This window comes from Oryctolagus cuniculus, chromosome 11, assembly GCF_964237555.1.
Source record: "Oryctolagus cuniculus chromosome 11, mOryCun1.1, whole genome shotgun sequence".
In the NCBI taxonomy this organism is placed as follows: domain Eukaryota; kingdom Metazoa; phylum Chordata; class Mammalia; order Lagomorpha; family Leporidae; genus Oryctolagus; species Oryctolagus cuniculus.
The window spans coordinates 76,106,011-76,127,356 of NC_091442.1; the positions used below are offsets into that span (position 1 = coordinate 76,106,011).

Here is a 21,346-nt window from a genome sequence, read left to right on the forward strand (position 1 = left end):
GAAAGCAAAAACAAACAGGTGTAGCCCTGCTAATATCAGACAAAATATGCAATGTTTAAGGATCAATTCTACAGGAAGATGTGATTATAATAAATGTAAATGTACCTAATTACAGGGCGCCTGGCTATTTAAAAGAAATGTTAATAGATCTAAATGGAGACAGACTCCCATACAATAGTAATGGGGGATTTCAGTACTCCACTTTCAGCAATGGACAGATCGACCAGACAGAAAATCAGCAAGGAAACAACAGTTAATCAACACTACAGACCACATTGACCTAATGGATATCTACAGAACTCTTCATCCTACAGTTGCAGAATATACATTCTTCTCACCAGTGCATGGAACTTTCTCTAGGATAGGCCACATGCCAGGCCATAAAGCAGGTCTCAGCAAATTCAAAAAAACTGAAATACTACCGTGCATCTTCTCTGAGCAAAATAGAATGAAGCTGGAAATCAACAACTCAAGAATCTCTAAACCATATGCAAACACATGGAGACTGAACAATATGCTTCTGACTGAACAGTGGATCACAAAATAAATCAAAAGAGAAATCAAAAAACTATTGAGGAACAGGTTTTTTTTTTCATAATATATGTTGCGCTCTTTACTTAGTATAGAGTTAATCATCTGTGTATAAAGTTAATTGAAAATAGACCTTAGTAAAAAATAAGAATGGAAATAGGAATGGGAGAAAGAACAAGGACAGGAGTTGGGGAGGGAGGATGGTATGGTGGGGGAGAATCATTATCAGAATGTTCCTAAAGTTGTATTTATGAAATGCATGAAGTTTGTATACTTTAAATAAAAGTTTTTTTTGGAAAAAAGATAAAGAAAATGTAAATAAAAATAAATAAATAAATCTTTTTTAAAATAGCAAAGGGGCATAAAAAAAGCATCTAGTGCTACTCTATATTTTTTTCTTTTTCCTTTTATTTCCCTGGCTTTTAAAATATATTAGCAATTCTAAACAACTTTGGTTGCTAACTTATTTTATCATGATTAACTGGTTTTTATTGAAATACAGTCATATACTTCTTATTCTAGGCAATTTAGTTCATTTGTATTAAAATTTGTATTTAAATTTAAAATACAGGAATGGGTGTTTGGAACAGCAGTTAGGATGCCACTTTTGGATTCCTACAACCATATCAGAGTACCTGTGTGTGAGTCCAGTTCTGCTTCTGACTCCAACTTCCTTCTATTGCACATCCTAGGAGGTAGCTGTGATCACTCAAGCATTTCAGTCCCTGCCACCTATGTCGAAGATCTGGAATGAATTTCCAGCACCTGGCTTTGTTCTGGCATAACCTTGGAGGTTGTGGGCACTTGGAGAATGAATCAATAAGGTGATAGATCCTCCCTCCCTTCATCCCTCCCTCCCTGTCTCTTTCACTTTCTCTCTCCCTCTCCCTCCCTCCCTTCCTCTTGTAAATAAAATAAAAATAAATTTAAAAAAATAATAATTTAATATAAAAACTAATATCCTTCAAATTCTATCTTCTCCAAAAGAAAATTTCTCTAACCTATCCCAGAGCAGGAGTTCATTTCTTTAATTCAAACCAGAACTAAAAAAAAATCTTTTTTTTTAACTTTTAGTAAATATAAATTTCCAAAGTACAGTTTATGGATTACAATGGCTTCTTCCCCCCCATAACTTCCCTCCCACCCGCACTCTTCCCATCTCACGCTCCCTCTCCCATTCCATTCACATCAAGATTCATTTTCAATTATCTTTATATAAAGAAGATCAATTTAGTATACATTAAGTAAAGATTTCATCAGTTTGCACCCACACAGAACATAAAGTGTAAAATACTGTTTCAGTAGTAGTTATAGCATTAATTCACATTGAACAACACATTAGGGACAGAGATCCTACATGAGGAGTAAGTACACAGTGACTCCTGTTGTTGACTTAACAATTTGACACTCTTGTCTATGGCGTCAGTAATCTCCCAAGGCTCTAGTCATGAGTTGACAAGGCTATCAAAGCCTTTTGAGTTCGCCAACTTCAGTCTTATTTAGACAGGGTTGTAGTCAAAGTGGAAGTTCTCTCCTCCCTTCAGAGAAAGGTACCTCCTTCTTTGATGGCCCCTTCTTTCTGCTGGGATCTCACTCTCAGAGATCTTTCATTTAGGATTTTTTTTTTTTTTTTTTTTTTGCCAGAATGTCTTGGCTTTGCATGCCTAAAATATTCTCATGGGCGCTTCAGCCAGATCTGAATGCCTTAAGGGCTGATTCTGAGGCCAGAGTGCTGTTTAGGACATCCGCCATTCTATGAGTTGGCTGTGTATCCCGCTTCCCATGTTGAATCGGTCTCTCCCTTTTTGATTCTATCAGTTAGTATTAGCAGACACTAGTCTTGTTTGTGTGATCCCTTTGACTCTTAGACCTATCAGTATGATCAATTGTGAACTGAAATTTATCACCTGGACTATGAGATGGCATTGGTACATGCCACCTTGATGGGATTGTATTGGAATCCCCTGGCACGTTTCTAACTCCACCATTTGGGGCAAGTCCGATTGAGCATGTCCCAAATTGTACATCTCCTCCCTCTCTTATTCCCACTCTTATATTTAACAAGGATCACTTTTCAGTTAAACACCTAAGAATAACTGTGTGTTAATTGCAGAGTTCAACCAATAGTATTAACTAGAACAAAAAAAAAAATACTAAAAGGGATAAAGTATTAAATTGTATATCAACAGTCAGGACAAGGGCTGATCAAGTCACTGTTTCTCATGGTGTCCATTTCACTTCAACAGGTTTCCTTTTTGGTGCTTGCTTAGTTATCACAGATCACGGAGAACATATGATATTTGTCCCTTTGAGACTGGCTTAATTCAGTCAGCATGATGTTTTCCAGATTCCTCCATTTTGTTGCAAATGACCAGATTTCATTGCTGTACATTCTTTAGAGTACCTTCTCATGTTCCGCTGCGAAGCTCTCCACGGAATGAAGTTTGCTGAGAGAAGAGTTTGTGACTATTTGGAACCTGCAGTCTGCCTCCTAGTCTTCACTTGCGATACGAGAATCCTAGAATCCTCCGCCCTGATGGTCTAGGAGATCATTATAGGACCTGCACTTGTCTCTGCCATGCATCAGAAATTGAACAGGGAGACCATCCACTGTCAAATGTGCCCCTAAATCCAAGGAGCAGCTTTGGAGGGTGTAGGTAGCATTTGAACCTGAGACTTGGGGTGTTCAATGAAGTCACTAATGGTGATAAATAAGATTTTTTCTCTGATAATGAGCTAAGAAGAAAAGAGGATGGGGAATTTGGAACATGTTGTTTGGGGGCCCAGAGTTACTGCTTTCTGGATGGGCAAATTCTGGTATAGAACACCAAGGAGATTCATAATTCCTAATACAATCCTAGTCTTCCAGAACACTATGAAGTGTATATGTCAAAATGGAAAGAAAGAACACTGTTTATTGGACAGTTGTTTCAGCTTGATGTGTTACTTATTTAGATTTACATTTTCACTATTGTTCTGAGCTCCGCAGATAGCAGGATAGTATTGCTGTGTATATTGTTTAGGCTCTTTTTCATTCTCTTCAAGCATTGTTTAAATGTGGACCGTATAAGAAGAAATGAGGAAAGCATTTTGGAACTGAATCTACCTGTTCGGTAAGCTATAAAAACTCTTTTCTGGCACTCTCACACAACTTTATGAAGTCTATTTCATTTATGCAAATCTGTGTCACTGGGATCTGTACAAGTTTTGGAAATACAGAGCCTTGTAAGTGCCCCAGTTGCCTGAGGAACTATAGTCTAGTTTTGTACACTCTTTTAACTTACCTTTCCAAAATAACCATTTATTTTACTTCTGAAGTTACACAGAGAGTAACCAAAATTTTGGGTAATTGATCTGATATGAGTGTACTCCAGTTTGGAATAGCCATGTTTACAGAAAAATAAAACTTGTACATCCTCCAGACGAATCAGATATAAATAACTTACTGAATTTTTTATTTTATTGGTTTTTCAAGGTTCCCCAAAATCCGTACACTAATTTTTGTCAAAGTATCTCATAGAACTGAATTTAACTATGTTTTGCTTGCTATCCATTGGCAGGATTAATGATCTAGGTTCATATCTAGAAACAAGTTTCTTACTGGTATACAAAAAACAGTGCTTTGTTCTGTGTTTCAGATTCAAAGCATTTCCTCATTTTGTTTATTAGAGATTAGTTTTGTTTACACACTTTGTGTCTGTTTTCTGGTATTATTTTCTCAAGCAATTATATGGTTTAGAAACAACATTTTTCTTGTAATGTTACCATATTTTACTATTGCTTTAGTTTCACAACTACAGTTTTAATTGGAAAAAAAAGGTTGTAATAGAAGCCCAAAGTTTATTGGCTAAATAAACTCCTTTAATAAGGTGAAAAAATGCTTAAGAATAATTGTGATTGCAATTAGTCATATATTAAGTAAATAAACTGAGACAAAATTTATTATCATATTAGGTAAATAATTCAGAGATATAGTTACTTGTTAAGTTTGGAATGTGTTGTTATTATTATGACATCTTAAATACTTAAAATTTATTTACTTGCCTATGAATTTTCTTCTTCAAATAGAAGACAAGGAGAAAGAATGAGAATGAGGGTGAAAGAATTCTCCTCCTCTGGTTCCCTCCCTGAACACATGTCTGGGGCCGGTCCAGTCCAAAACTGGAAGCTGGGAACTTAATCCTGGTCTCCCACAAAGGAAACATAGATCTGTCACCTGCTGTGGCATTCTGGAAACAGAATAGGGATACTGAAAACAGAAAGGGAGCTGTGACTCAAACCCAGGAACTCTAATATGAGCCCTAGGAGTCAACTGCTATGCCAGTCGTTGATCCCTAGAACAATTTTTTGAAGTCTTATGAATATATATTGTTTTGAAATGTTTTAAATGAAAATATGTTCTAAGTATCATTTTTATAAATTTTAAAAAACAAATTATAAAATAGTTTCATAATTTCTGAAGGTTTTTCATAGTATGGGAATAAAAGGCATCATTGTAAACTTAAGCAACAGTTGTACTGGAAACTGGATTACATTTAAAGCCATATGTATTCAAGTTTGATAAAACTTGAGATCCTCAGAAAATGACTTTAATACATTTAAGTTGGGCTTCTCTCTTTCCTATAGATTTTTCTAAAAGTATCAAGGAACATAATTCTGTGTTTTTCCAGCCTCTGCCCCTATAGCTACAAATTCAGTGGTACTTGGTGTGACACCCAGTTTTCACTACAGTTCACCAAATGTGTTTCAACAGGACAACTGTCACAAGCATAACACATGATAGACCTCTTCTTAGGCTGGGTACCCAAATGCCAAGAAAATACCATATATTTTTCATTTTTTAAAAAATAGGTTCCTTTCATTTCACTCACATTTCCCAGTGTCCTATAGTCAATGTTGACTTGTGTCTATGTCTACTTTCCAGAAGAGAAACGTGAAAAGGGACATCCATGCTGATGCTCCACGTTTATGTTATGATAAACAACATAATTGTTCACATAATCCCCTTGCTTGGCTTTGGCATTTCCCATTCCATCACATACAAGCCCTTTAAGCAGCTTTCTACTTCTCTGATAACTGGTTAGCCACTATCCTCATCTCTGAAATAATTTTTATTAGCTCTAGGAAAGATTTACTCATTTCTCCCTTTGTGTGTTTAGCCCAAGATTCAAGTACAAAGATGAAATGCTTCTTTGGAATATACCAATAATATGAAGAAATGATGTGAATACTTATTGAAAGATGTTCCCCTATGAGAGAAATAATGGAATTTGTGGGAAAACCACATTGCTCGAAAGGGACAAGATTCATTCCAGATCTGCATTTAACTAGTTCTGTGATTGTGGCCAAATAACCCAGTGTTTTGCATTGCAACTTCTATTACAGTTATAAAGTCTAACATCTCTGTCAACAGAGAAATTTTATAAAGGTAGGTCTGTGACAATTTCATACAGGTTACTCATTTATATCATTTGGAATGTTTAATAATATACTATTTCTTTGTGAAGGTTCATAGTACATATTAATAAACTTCAGATGTATTGTGTTTGTCATATCTGATAGAGCTGTCATGACTATCAATGAATACTACTATCAGTAAACTAACTTGTAATAAAGATGCTAACTACTTCTTCCATGGGCCTTTAGAGTAATAAGAAAAGGGAAATTTGCTTATTGGTTTCATTAAATAATACACTTCATGTTTCTTTTACTAAATGAGAAATACTCTGATGGAGCAAATAGATCATAAACTGTGATCTAAGGCTCAACCAACTCAGAATTTGTAAAACTAAAATGGCACCAATTGTACATATATCACATACTAACTCAGCACTTTTATGCAGAATAATTAATGTAAAATTCTATGTTAAGGTTATTTGATGTCTAATGTGCTCTTCAGCAATAACATTCTATGATTCACACTTCAAATAGTACAAGTTTCTTTATATTTCTAAATATTAGTGCTATGTATTCACCATTTTTCTAGTAAATTAGATGAAACCTATAACATAAAGTATAATATATATTTGAATTTACTTTATATTCCGGATATCTTTTAAAAAACGCATTCAAAATAAAATTCTGGATCTTGGTGATTGTTCTACAAATATTAACTAGCCATTTTGGAAATAAAATCCGGTGCTTCTACTGCCTTCAAATGATAGATATTTATTTTCTGTCTTAATGCTCTGAAAGCACAGTGGTTCTTTATCTACAATGACATCTGTATGGTGAGGTAATAATAGAATATGCTATTTGTGTTTTAACTTTCTACATATTTATGAGGAAACTTTTCTTCACTTGCATTCCTATATGCTCCTACTAAATGTATTGATGACTGATATCAATTCATAAAGTTGATGCTTTTTTAATTTTAGAAATTAGTATCTTACTCAGAATGAAACACAGTTGAAAAAATTGAGACTGTACTTGATTCATGTCAAGAAACCTGAATCAGGCAGTTAAATAGTTGCTAACATTCAGCCACTGATTACTAACCTGCATCTTGAGATGTTGCCTATCCTGTATCATCAGTTGGTTCTTTGACTGTCCTTTAGCTCTCCAAGAAACTCCACATTTTTTTTAGTCAGAATTGAATCTTTGACCTATACTGAAACTCAAACTAATCCAATATTTTTATAAGTTTCAAATATGAGGATAAAAAGATGAAATTTCATGCAAGTTAATGGGAAAATCCAAGACAGATGAAGATATGAGAAACAGTGACTTGATCAGCCCTTGTCCTGACTGTTGATGTACAATTTAATACTTTATCCCTTTTAGTATTTTTTTTTGTTCTAGTTAATACTATTAGTTGAACTCTGTGATTAACACACAATTATTCTTAGGTGTTTAAATTTAACTGAAAAGTGATCCTTGTTAAATCTAAGAGTGGGAATAAAAGAGGGTGTTGCTCCCTGTCTTCGTGGAGGAACGACACAGGACCCTGCGCTGTTCTTTTGTCTGCTTGGCCCTCCCCGGGTTTGCTGCTGGTTCTTCCCGGGTTGGCTACCGTCCCTTCCACCTCCGTGGAAGGGCGGTTCCCCCTGCCACATTCCCCACTTCCGCGGGGGAGCGGCACACCGCCGGCCGGCTCTCTCGGGGGCTGCACAGGTGTTCCTCTTAGATAGATGTTCCCCTTAGATGTTCCTGGTGCATGTTGTCTCTCTCCTCCTTTATAGTCCTCTTCCGCCAATCCCAACTCGGCTGCCCACACGCCGAGTACACTGCTCTCCTCCAATCAGGAGCAGGATCAGCTCCTGGAGGTCAGCACTCAAGTTGGCAAGAGGCAGCTGGGTAGAAGCTGTTTTCTCCTCTCCCAGCACCATATTGTGGGAGAGCAGATGCATAGAATAAGTCTTAATTCCAGTAACTCAGTCCAGTCCGAGTTGCTCCCCACAAGAGGGAGGAGATTTACAATTTGGGACATGCTCAATCAGACTTGCCCCAAATGGTGGAGTTAGAAATGTGCCAGGGGATTCCAATACAATCCCATCAAGGTTGCATGAACCAATGCCATCTCACTAGTCCAAGTGATCAATTTCAGTTCACAATTGATCATACTTATAGGCCTAAAGTCAAAGGGATCACACAAACAAGACTAGTGTCTGCTAATACTAACTGATAGAATCAAAAAGGGAGAGAATGATCCAACATGGGAAGCGGGATACACAGCAGACTCATAGAATGGTGGATGTCCTAAACAGCACACTGGCCTCAGAATCAGCCCTTAAGGCATTTGGATCTGGCTGAAGAGCCCATGAGAATATTTTAGGCATGGAAAGCCAAGACATTCTGGCAAAAAAAAAAAAAAAAAAAAAAAAAGGATGACCTAAATGAAAGATCTCTGAAAGTGAGATCCCAGCGGAAAGAACGGGGCCATCAAAGTAGGATGTACCTTTCTCTGAAGGGAGGAGAGAACTTCCACTTTGACTATGACCCTGTCGGAATAAGATCCAAGGCGGCGAACTCAAAAGACTTCCATAGCCTTGGCAACTCATGACTAGAGCCTAGGGAGATTACTGACGCCATAAACAAGAGTGTCAAATTGTTAAGTCAACAACAGGAGTCACTGTGTACTTACTCCTCATGTAGGATCTCTGTCCTTAATGTGTTGTTCAATGTGAATTAATGCTATAACTACTACTGAAATAGTATTTTACACTTTATGTTCTGTGTGGATGGAAACTGATGAAATGTTTACTTAATATATACTAAATTGATCATCTGTATATAAAGATAATTGAAAATGAATCTTGATGTGAATGGAATGGGAGAGAGATCGGGAGATGGGAGGGGTGTGGGTGGGAGGGAAGTTATGGGGGGGAAGAAGCCATTGTAATCCATAAACTGTACTTTGGAAATTTATATTTACTAAATAAAAGTTTAAAAAAAAGAAAAAAACAACATAAAGAATGTACAGTAAGAATCCCACTGCTCTGGCTGAAGAGCAGAAAGTTTCCATGGAATATTCATTGTATCTTAAAAATTCTTTCAAGATATTTAGACTCTAGATGTTATAGGATATTGGTGAAGATAAATCAATTTTTAATCTTCTTTTAGGCACCAAAACCTAAAATTTTCTGTTACTCATCAAGAGTATATCTTAATTCAGGTCAGTATTTTTTTGCATTATCTTGCAAGTGGGAATTCTATCCATTCAACTTCATCTCTTCTCAATGGCTATACCTGTATACACTCTGGAAGATAGTGTTGATGATTGTTTGAAGTCTGGGCAACCCTGTTTAAAATTCCACCTTTATATCTGTGTGGCCTTATACAAGTTCCACAAGTAGAGAATTTGAGTAGTAACAATAGAATTCTCATTTTTATTAACAAAAGTAATACAGGGCCGGCGCCGCGGCTCACTAGGCTAATCCTCCGCCTAGCGGCGCCGGCACACCGGGTTCTAGTCCCGGTTGGGGCACCGGATTCTGTCCCGGTCGCCCCTCTTCCAGGCCAGCTCTCTGCTGTGGCCAGGGAGTGCAGTGGAGGATGGCCCAGGTGCTTGGGCCCTGCACCCCATGGGAGACCAGGAGAAGCACCTGGCTTCTGGCTCCTGCCATCGGATCAGCGCGGTGCGCCGGCCGCAGCGCGCCGGCCACGGCGGCCATTGGAGGGTGAACCAACGGCAAAGGAAGACCTTTCTCTCTGTCTCTCTCTCTCACTGTCCACTCTGCCTGTCAAAATAAATAAATAAATAAATAAATAAAAGTAATACATACTTATTGACAGCATAATTTGATAATCAGATCATAATTGTGAGATATATAATAAACTGTTCTAAATATTGTTGGCACTTAGTAAAGCATTCCTGTTTAAAATTAATATTGCAGGGGCCGGCGCTGTGGCACAAAGGGTTAAAGCCCTGGCTTGAAGCACTGGCATCCTATATGGGCGCCGATTCCAGTCCTGGCTGCTCCTCTTCCAATCCAGCTCTCTGCTATGGCCTGGGAAAGCAGTAGAAGATGGCCCAAGTCCCTGGCCCCTGTACCCACCTAGGAAGCTCCTGACTCCTGCGTTTGGATCGGTGCAGCTGCATCTGCTGCATCCATTGTGGCCATCTGGGGAGTAAACCAGCAGGTCGAAGACCTCTCTCTCTCTGTCTCTGCCTCTCTCTGTAACTCTTTCAAATAAATAAAATAAATCTTTAAAAAAATTAATATTGCAGCCCTTCTTGTTAAATCTAGGAGCAGCTTAATTAAAGTAGGAAATTCCTGTCAACTCCTAAATTTGATACAGTTCCTTGATTATATTTTACAATTGCCATTATTTGATTTATTTGAAAATATTAAATCTGAGTTTTTCACCACCATTTGATAAAAGCTTTCATAACTCAGGTGGTTTCACCTACTATGCTAAAGTTCATATTCTAATAAAATATCCCTGACTACAGGTTTTTCTATCATATATATGAGAAAATATATTCTAACTTGTGAAATACTGTGCAAATCTTAATTTTCCATCAATTTTTTTCAATTATATAAATTAGTATGTGTTTCCCTATACTATCTTGTCATAAAAAATGTTTTGCAATAATGCATGAGTTCATATTTTTTACCTTAATTTTAAACATAATTTAAATATGTGTTTATTTTAAAATATGCTGTATAGGAGTGAAGTGACTATCTTTTGATTATTTATGTAATAAAATATAATAATTATAATATGGTCCTTGTTTTTATTCCCACTGAACTAAGGTCTTTTTAATTTTACTTCTTGAATTCTTTACTTGGTGAAGCATTAAATCCTTGACTATAATGTAAATTTAAGAAAGGAAGTAACAAAGGAATGAAGAAAAGAAGAAAGGGAGGAAGGAAAGAAGAAAGAGAGAGAGAGATGAGAGGAAGCAGGGAGGGTAGAAGAGAATATCATTATATTCTTAGAATTGTTTCTATGAAATACAATGAATCTGGTTCTCTGTAATTAATATCACATTAACATGAAAAAATATACCAGATAATACAAAAAATAGAGTGGTTGTCTATGGGTAAAGAAATAGTTGTCATTTCTTTAATAGTTTGCGATAAATTTTGAGGAACTTTCAGATGAAGTTTTAAAAGTGATAGTCCATATAACATGGCGAAAGTAACTTCAAATATCTTCTTAAACACAGCAAGGGACTCGAAATTTTTATGTTCACAGATAACAATACACAGTCTGGTATACACTGGGAGAGAATTTAGAGTGGCATCTCATTTTAAAAAAAATCTGATTTTGGATTTTCAGATTGAAAGTAAAAGTGGTTTGCTTCTCTGCTAGGATTAGTGAATATGGCATTGCTTTTCCATTAGGATTAGCTGTCAACCATAAGCTGCAAAACCAGAAACATCACAGCTCTACTCTGAGCAAACCCAGAAGATGATGCCAAGAAGTTTCTATCAGCTTCTATCCTGGTATGCAGAGTCAGCAAATTTATACAAAGGCAAAGTAAGTAATGAATATTTAGTAGAAAAAAGTCTGCATTTCATGCCCAGTGAGTTTCTTATTATTTATTTAATCATTTAATAAAGAATTGCTGGGATTTTTTATTCTCGTTTACTTGAATTTTGTTCTGTCAGAGATAACATCTAGGGTAGCATCAGATGTCTTTTCTATCTCTGAAGGAACAATGCATAAAATTTAAGCATAAATTTCCATCAACCCCACTGTTGAATATTTTAAATGGATATTGAATGTCACATCTAAGAAGTCTAAGAAGAAATAACAGCTTTGTTTTGGGGAATTTTTTTTTCTGAATTTGCAACTTAGCATGTGATTTAAAATGCAAATACCTTTCTAACATGATATTAAATTATGCATATTAATCAATTGATATCAGTGATATATACTAAATACCTAGATAACTTTACCTGTATACACACATATTAAGACACATATCTGTATATATATTTTTTAACATATATTTTCCATGCGAATTATTCAGAGGAGGTTTGCTGAGTTAGAATTTTCAACACACTGTGCTAGGAAATGAAGAGAATAAAGATGAATAAAACAGGATGAAAAAATGGGATTTTACTTTCTAGAAGAGAACAGTGGCATATGCATTGGAAATGAGATTCATAAACAAGAATAGACTAACACCCCGCCTTGGAAGAAATGTATTTAAATTCTGACTCAGCAGGTCAGTAATAGGCAAACAGCCCTATTATATCTGATATGGTTAAAATGGAAACTTATGCTTAAATTATTTTCATGAACACCATTTCCAGGATTGGGGAGTTACAATATCAGTCAAGTGGCTATATGTAGCATAAATTATCTTGAAGGGAAATTTTCTAATACATGTAAATTCTTAAAATGTGAACAATCTTTGATATAACAAATTTACTTTTATGAACCACTTCACACCTCTCAACTAAGAAAAAATGACATATTTCCCCCTTTTGGGAAAACTCAATAGGGCAATGCTACAATATAATGAATTAGAAATCAATTACCCAGCTTCCCAAGGAGATGAAAATTGATAAATGACATGTATTACAATCATATAATTAAACAGCAAGAAAAAATAAAAGATCATATTAAAAAGTTTGCTACTGGAGGTAATCATTGTAGCACATGCACTTGCCACACTGATATCCCATTTCAGAGAGCCAACTGGAGTCTCAGTTGCTCTGTTCTGATCCAGCTTCCTGCTGTTACACTGTGGAGGCATCAAGTGACAGTTTCAATTCTTAGGCCTCTGCCATCCATGTGGGAGATCCAGACAAGTTGCAGGTTTCTTGCTTTGGCCTGGCTCAGCCCTAGCTGTTAACAGGCATCTGGGAAGCGAACCACTTAATGAGAGATATTTCCCATCTCTCTCCTTTCAAAGTAGATAAAAATAAATAAATAAGCATTTAAAAATGTATACTTATTGGGACGAGCATTATGGTGTAGTGGATAAGCCACTACCTGTGATGTCGGCATCCCATACATGCGCCTGTTCATGTCCCAGCTGCTCCACATCCAATCCAGCCCCCTGCTAATGGCCTGGGAGAAGCACCAGAAGATGGCCTAAGTGCTAGGGCCCCTGCATCAACATGGGAGACCCAGAAGAAGCTCCTGGCTCCTGGCTTCGGCCTGGTGAAGTGCTGGATTTTGTGCCATCTGAGGAGTAAACCAGTAGATAGAAAATCTCTGTCTCTCTCACTGTCTCTTGTAACTCTGACTTTCAAATAAATAAGTAAATCTTTTTTTAAAAAAACTTAAGTCTTTTTGAAACTTATCTGGTATTTTTTTAAAGATTTATTTATTTATTTGAAAGTCAGTTACACAGAGGAGAGGCAGAGAGAGAGAGAGAGAGAGAGAGAGAGGTCTTCTATCTGATGGTTCACTCCCCAATTGGCCTCAACAGCTGGAGCTGCGCCAATCTGACGCCAGGAGCCAGGAGCCAGGAGCTTCTTTCGGGTCTCCCACATGGGTGCAGGGACCCAAGGACTTGGGCCATCTCTATTGCTTTCTCAGGGCATAGCAGAGAGCTGTATTGGAAGAGGACCAGCCGGGACTAGAACCAGTACCCATATGGGATGTAAGTGCTTCAGGCCAGGGCGTTAACCCACTGTGCCACAGTGCCCGCCCCAAAAAGTAAATCTTTTTAAAGAATGTACTTACTAAAAAAAAGTATTTAAAATTGAATATTCTAGAATAAAGCTTTACATGGAATTAGCACTCAGTCAAGAACACTGGGTGCTCCTAAGCATGACTTCAAGATAGATATATTTTTAAAAAATTATTTAAATTCGAACTACCTACTGAATTTTTCATTGTTGATAGAAATTAAGTATAATATACATGTGTCTGGGGTTAATATCTCATGTATAATATTTCACAATGGATACTTATTTTTAAACTCCATTGAATCCCATAATAAAGTGAGTTAAACATGATCTCAAAATTAAACCACAGCTATAGATAGCAAATGCTTGTCAAATAATGGCTGTTATCCCAAACCTCTAACACAACTGTGTGTGTATGAGGAATATTGGAACCCTTTCTAAATTCAGATTAGATTTCCACTATGGTGAGTTGATTATTTGCAGCAAAGTACTGTAAGAAGAAAGTAGCTGCAGTTAAGCAGAATGTCATAGCACTTTTGTAGCTCATTAAAATGCCCAGGTACTGAAGAAGCTAATTGAAGTTGTGATTAGCCTCTTCTGTTCTCTTAAAATAATAATAATAATAATCTCTCTTGAAAGTTTTTCCTTCAATTTTGGACCTTTTTATGCTTTCCAAAGATTTATTTCCTCTTGCTGTCTCTATCAGTACCTAAAATCTTTGAGCTGCTTTGATAATGGGGGGTTGGGAGGGCAATATAAGCAGCAATATTTTGCAACATAAGGGATAAGTGCATTATAATTTTTAAATGATAAATTATATTTGAAAATTATGCAAGATGTTTCATTTTTGGTTTATTGATGCATATTTCTATAACCCTAGAGCCCTCCTTTAGGCAAATTTGCTTTTCACTACAAATAGTGCTTTTGTTTTCATACTAATGCAGATCTTTCTTCAAATGTCCTAAATTTCCTTTCACATGCTCAACAAATAAATTCATCTGGCATAGGTATAAAACAGCATCAAAGTGAAAATATCTAATTGTGACAGTAAGTTGTCACTCTTCAGTTATTTATGTACTTCCAGTGCAATCCACTTTTAGTTTAGAGAAATAGTTAACTTGAGTTCCTTTAACTGAAAAATCCCTGAAATGCAGAACCAATGCTAAATTGCCCATTGAATTTACCTGTGTTTGCGTTTTGTTCCCCTTGTCATTTTGAGTGTTACATAGACACTCTATGACATTGACCAGTAAAGCTGGGTATCTCTGATCTAACATCAAAGCAAGGCATTTGCTAACTTTCTTAAAAATGTTCTTCTGAACCTACCTGAAACATTAGATGCAGCAAATGATTTCAGTGGATCCTGGACATGGCTGGAAGTTTATCTTTCCTTTCATATGTTTTTAATCATCCCAACTTTTCTCATTTTATCTAAGAAAGAAAGGAGAGAATACAAGGGTGAGCCACTTTGTACCTGCTAGCAGGGGAATGTGGAATAAAGCCAGATTCAGTCAGGAGTTTGCAGGTTCCTTTCAAATCCTTCAAACTGAATGAGCTTCTTATATTTACTTCAATTCCCTTTGTTCCAGTTTCCTTCCAGGTAGGTATCTTTCATAATGTATTTAAAAAGGACAATAACTTTATCAAATAATTGCTACTAATTAAAAGGCATAGTTTTCCAATTCTTCCCTTCAATAATTTCTTCATTTCTAGTTGGTCTTTTAGGTAACCCCATTAGCAGCATGGCTGAAAATTCAGTTAGGAGTCTTGTTCAGCCAAATTAATTAAGTACCATTTACCTTCCAGGAGGAAATTAGCTGTTCAGATAAATATATTAATTAGTGTTTGTTTCTATTTATTGTAATCATACTCAGGATCCCTTGGCATAGATACACCTTCTTAAAAAAAAAACCTTTTAAATATTTCTTTCAAATATTTCAGACAGCTTTTTGAAAACGCCTATAATTTCTCATCCACAAAAAATAATTTATGATATACATTTCTCCAAACTTACTATGGATTTACCAGCTTTATATCACTTCTCACCTTTAAAGTAATTTCGCAAGACCATTGGTCTCAGGGTGATTCCACAATCATTCATCCAAAGCAGGACTTGGCTCAGTTCCATTAGTTCCTCGAAATCTGGTGACCAACATTACTGACTTGAGTTCATAATGATGGTCTCAAGAGAGGCCTACCACTGGCACTGCACACAGAGATACAAAGTGTACAAAGAAGGATTTGGCATGACTGTTGCCTTCAATAGAAATACACCACAATAAAATGAAATAGCTGTGAAGGGTACATTGAGAGGGAGAAAAATGTTTTACAGGAGCACAACTAAAATTGTAAATTTGCGTGGATATGTGAGACAATGTAGTAACTGCACTCAAAATGCCGTGAAGGGTGAGAAACACATGTAGAAGAAATGGCAAAAATCGAATTTGGCTAAAATGTCTGTCCTGAGAACTTAAGCATATACAATAACCATTACCAATGATGACTAGTTAAACTTGACCCTGGAAACTTTCAGTTTGAATTTTAGTACTGAGTGAGAGTCTTAGGAAGTTTTTAGCACAGATCCATGTTTTGGGAGAAAATCTAAATGACCTTCTAATTTGTTTTTGGTAAATGCAAACAGATAATTTCCTGGAAAATAACTATATTTGCTTCACCTGCCATCTTTCATTCACTGAGTCATTCAATCATTTAAAAAGTGCTTAATAAGATCTAAAGAAAAATATCAATTACCTAATCCAATATGCCATATTCATTACCATGGGATACAGGGAAGAATCAGACATGACGTTATTATAGTACAGAAGACAGAATAAGAAGGTACATCAATAACTATAGAATGAATTTTGACAGAAGTGGACAATCAGGGAAAGAATCATCCAAACAATCAAAAGATGACCTGCACTTGGACTCAATAATTCATAGCTTTATGAGTGATTTCATAGGTCATTTTATGGAGATAGACACATAAATAGAAAAAATAATAATTCTAGGTTAATTAGTACCCCAAATACCAGCTAAAAGATCACTAACATCCTGTTTATTCTTTAGTAGTTTTTTTTTTTCTTTTTTTAACTTTTATTTAATAAATATAAATTTCCAAAGTACAACTTTTGGATTACAGTGGCTTTTTCCCCCCATAACCTCCCTTCCACCTGCAACCATCCCATCTCCTGCTCCCTCTCTCATCCCATTCACATCAAGATTCATTTTCAATTATCTTTATATACAGAAGATCAATTTAGTATATACTAAGTAAAGATTTCAACAGTTTGCACCCACACAGAAACACAAAATATAAAGTACTGTTTGAACACTAGTTATACTGTTAATTCACATAGTACAACACATTAAGGACAGAGATCCTACATGGGGAGTAAGTGAATTGTGGTGCAATGAGAAAGCCATGCTAAGATGGCTGCTGGCAAGCAAGCGTCAGTAACTTAGGAATGGCTTCAAAACCCACCTGGCAACGGAGCCTGCTTGGCAACAGGCTGTGATTGGATGGTTTTGGAAACCACATGGCAAATGGAGCCTTCCTGGCAACAGGCTGTGATTGGTAGGGCATAAACTGGCCCTTGACCAGATTGGCTGTCTTGGCTATATAAGCTGTTGTACCAACTGAAATAAAAGAGTCACCTCTGGCCGCTTTCACCCGACTCCTGGGGTCTGTGTGGTGACTCTGAGCCTCTTGCCTCCACCATGTTCCAAATCTCAGAACGAATCCACTACAACAGTGCACAGTGATTCCTGTTGTTGATTTAACAATTGACACTCTTATTTACGACCTCAGTAATCACCCAAGGCTCTTGTCATGAGCTGCCAAGGCTATGGAAGCCTTTTGAGTTTGCAAACTCCGATTTTATTTAGACAAGGTCGTAGTCAAAGTGGAAGTTCTCTCCTCCCTTCAGAGAAAGGTACCTCCTTCTTTGATGGCCCCTTCTTTCCGCTGGGATCTCACTTTCAGAGATCTTTCATTTAGGTCATTTTTTTTCCCCAGAGTGCCTTGGCTTTACATCCCTGAAATACTCTCTTGGGCTTTTTAGCCGGATCCAAATGCCTTAAGGGCTAATTCTCAGGCCAGAGTGCTGTTTAGGACATCTGCCATTCTATTAGTCTGCTGTGTATCTTGCTTCCCGTGTTGGATCGTTGTCTCCTTTTTAATTCTATTTGTTAGTATTAGCAGACGCTAGTCTTGTTTATGTGATCCCTTTCACTCTTAATCCTATCATCATGATCAATTATGAACTGAAACTGATCACTTTGACTAGTGAGATGGCATTGGTACATGCCACCTTGATGGGATTGAATTGGAATCCCCTGGCATGTTTCTAACTCTACTATTAGTAGAATTTTATTGGATTATTGTATTGCATTTTAGTTGAAACTGAGTTATATCATTAAATGCAGTTTGGATTAGGTCAAGAAGAGATGTGGCTCACTAATATGTTCCTCACTTTCATAATATCTTAGCATATTAGTTTATCAGATCACATTGTTCCATGAAAGTACTTTGAGACAAAAGGAAATTTGAATTTTGAGAACATTAACCTGTCAAAATACAATGTGCATCATCAAGTCCAAATCAGAATGATTATGCAGTGAGTAAAGCTGAAAGGCCAGAGGTGTGAAGGTGATAGACAGTGGCAGAACAGTTGTCATGGGCCAGGGATGAAAAATGCAGGGGAAAGTGTCATGAACACAAAAAGAGGGAAATCTTGAAAATTAAGCAAAGTCACTTCAGTTTTGCTACACTGATATACTTAGGACTAACATCCACAGGACAAGTACCAGCTCAATTGTCCACTGCCAGCATGTGTTCTGATATCTGTTGTTAGATATTCATATTCTGCTCCTACTTCAAACGCACATGAAACCTGTGATTTATTTGTTACCTTTGATTAAACACCTGATTCTATTCAAACTCACGTTTAAATTATTCAGGCAAAAAACATTTTAAAGTACTATTGTCTGTCTGATTAAGTCTTGATATTTTTTCCTTGAAATCTTCATTTGGTTTGATGAAATTACAGAGTAAAGCTCACTATGGTGACTGGATTTAGTTTCTTAGTCCATCCAATCTTTTCCTTCTGCAGCATGGCTCATTTCCCTGTTTCACAGTTCATCGAAGCCCTATGTGGTCACTAAGTCTCATTCATCTTATTTTGGGTTGACTTTGTAGAAGATCGGGATGTATAGAAACTGGGAACAAAGGTCTCACATTGGATAGGCATGTGACATCTAGAAGCAGATTTGACAAAAAGGAAAGGATACATCTTTGAAATGATATAAATGATGAAGATAGCTCATTCTGTGATCTTACAAAGAAAATTCATACTTTCTTTTGCAGTATGATTATAATGATGCATATTCTCAGACTGTTATATTGAATTGATACATATTAACATCATTCAAAATATGTTTGGTTTCATATGTGTGTTTGAAGTTAAATTTTTTGCAGTTCCTCACCCCGGTCCTTTATATCTTTCCAAACTTCAGCTTCCATCACTCTTACAAACATAGTTTTCTCCTTTCATCTCTCTGACTTTTGTAACTCTGACTTCATCTCTTTTGTTTTGTATTTTATACTTAGCACTTACTTGAGGCTTTTAATCTTCAAAGCTCCTGAAGAACATTGCCTAATTAATCCTCCCTACAGTTTTGCAAAGGAAAGCCATCATTTGAACTACTTCTTACTTGTGAGAAAAACAAGGCATAGGTTAAGTGGTTTACAAAAAATCACATCTAGTGAGTTCCAGTCTGTACTACGACTCTTGTGCTTAATCCACTTGATGACATTGCCCCGTTTCTTACTTTTGATAGCTTGCCTCTGGTGCTTGTATAATTTATTTACTTTGATATTGAGAACTTTATTTCTTCATATTACAGTTTCTCACAGTAAGTAGTGAACTTATGTCTTTGAAAAATAGTTTTTTTCTGTTAATTATACATTTTTTTCATTTTCTCAAAGCTAGTTTTTGGCTTATGCAATTTTGGATTTATTTGATTTTTATAAGTCTTTTGTGAGGCCTTTCATATTTCATAAAACTCATAATTCAGACTGAAGACTTATTTTTCCATTTGTTATATATAAGTTGATCAAGTAAATTAATGCCTTTCTGTATGATATCTTTACACATTAGAAAAATAAAACACAAATTTCACTTGGCTACAGTAAGGATAAATAGATCATACATAGAAAGCAAACAAACTACAGTTGTTTCAATTGTTTGTTTTCTAATCTCCATTACTCTCTTAAATAAAGCGTATTTTGCATTAATTTAAAGGCTAAGTTCTTCAGTATACAATTTTATGAGTTTTGACAAATGTAAACACCATCTGGATCAAGAAAAAAGGCATTTCTATTCTTTCTAAAGTCTTCCCAATGACTGATTCAAGTCAATACAATTCCTGAGGTAATGCTATTCTGAATATCTTGACTGTTGTGAATATTATAAAATGAAATCAATTAGAGTGTATGCTTTTCATTCAATTTTTTGTTCACTCAGTATTGTTTTTGCAGGTTTGCAATGCTGTTGGGTATTGTTTGTCACTTTATTTGTGTTGCTTATTCTTGTTTTGATGGACATTTGGTTGTTTCTATTTTGAGTTAGGTTTCTATGTAAGTTATTGTAAAAAACACTTTTCATTAACGAATATTATTATTTATCTTGGAAAAACAATTACAAGTGGAATTCCTGAATCATAATTTAGGTTTACAACTTCACTTTGTAAGATACCCGCAGTCAGTATTCTGTACGGGTTGTGCCAGCTAACACTAGCACCAGCAATGAATGAAAGTCTTCTTGTTCCATATACTTGCCAATACTTGGTGATCATAATATTTTAAATTTTAGTCATTCCGTTGGGCATATACTAGTATTTTACTATGGACTGTTTTCTTTTATTTCTCTGGTGATTAAAGATGTTATGTTACAAAAAAGTGCAATTCTTTTCCTTGAAGAGTACTGTTTTATCCTTAGCAATACTATTTATTATTCTTCAGCATGCTTTATTTCACATTTTGGAAATGTAATAAAACATTAAAATTTTTCACTTGATTTTATGATTTTATTTTTATAGAATTTGTCACAATAGATTGTTCTATCAAAAGAAAATACATAAATAATCCTCCTACTTGAACTCTTTACAAAAACCATCAATTGCCTTCTTTATGATAGAACAAACATTGAATTTCTTCTGACGATATAACAATATGTTTTTTCTAGGTTTTAATAGGACGTTTTTGGTGGAAATGAGAAATAGTGGAAAAATTATAATAAAGTGGTGTTCTTTGAAGTTATGGAGGAGGCTGAAAGGCAAGCATATCAAAGTAATAGAATGATATTTTCATATTTATTAAAGTGTATGGATTAAGTTGTTGGAGGAACAGTGACTTAAAGAAAAATAATTTGTGTCTGCTTATTAGAATGTGATTCATATATAGACAGATGCTAGAGGAGAAAAAAAGATCAAGAACCACTCAATTCGTGATCAAGTTTCTCCTAAGAAATCTTCAGTATTTCTTTTATAACTTCTCCCATTTTCCATTGTCCCCCCAATTTTTTTCTGTGGACATATTTGTACCTGAAGTTTTCTTCCAAACTAGTTACACTCACTCTGCTAGTTCTGATTCAGTGTGCAGAAGAAACAGGTCTTTGCCATTGGGACAAAAGCAGTTGAAGATCAAATTTTATCATATCAAAATATGACAAAATTTGCCCCTTATGATCCATAAAATGTATTATTCTCATTAA

At 35.8% G+C, this 21,346-nt stretch overlaps 1 long non-coding RNA gene across 1 annotated transcript in view; it reads left to right on the forward strand.

Annotated features, from left to right (window-relative positions):
• Positions 1-3,441: 3,441 nt before the first annotated feature.
• Positions 3,442-21,346, forward strand: part of LOC138844223 (uncharacterized) — a 108,698-nt gene continuing 90,793 nt past the window's right edge. Inside the window, exons 1-2 of the long non-coding RNA XR_011379787.1 lie at positions 3,442-3,644; positions 11,325-11,460. This is a non-coding gene — a long non-coding RNA (uncharacterized lncRNA). The remainder of the gene's footprint in view (positions 3,645-11,324; positions 11,461-21,346) is intronic.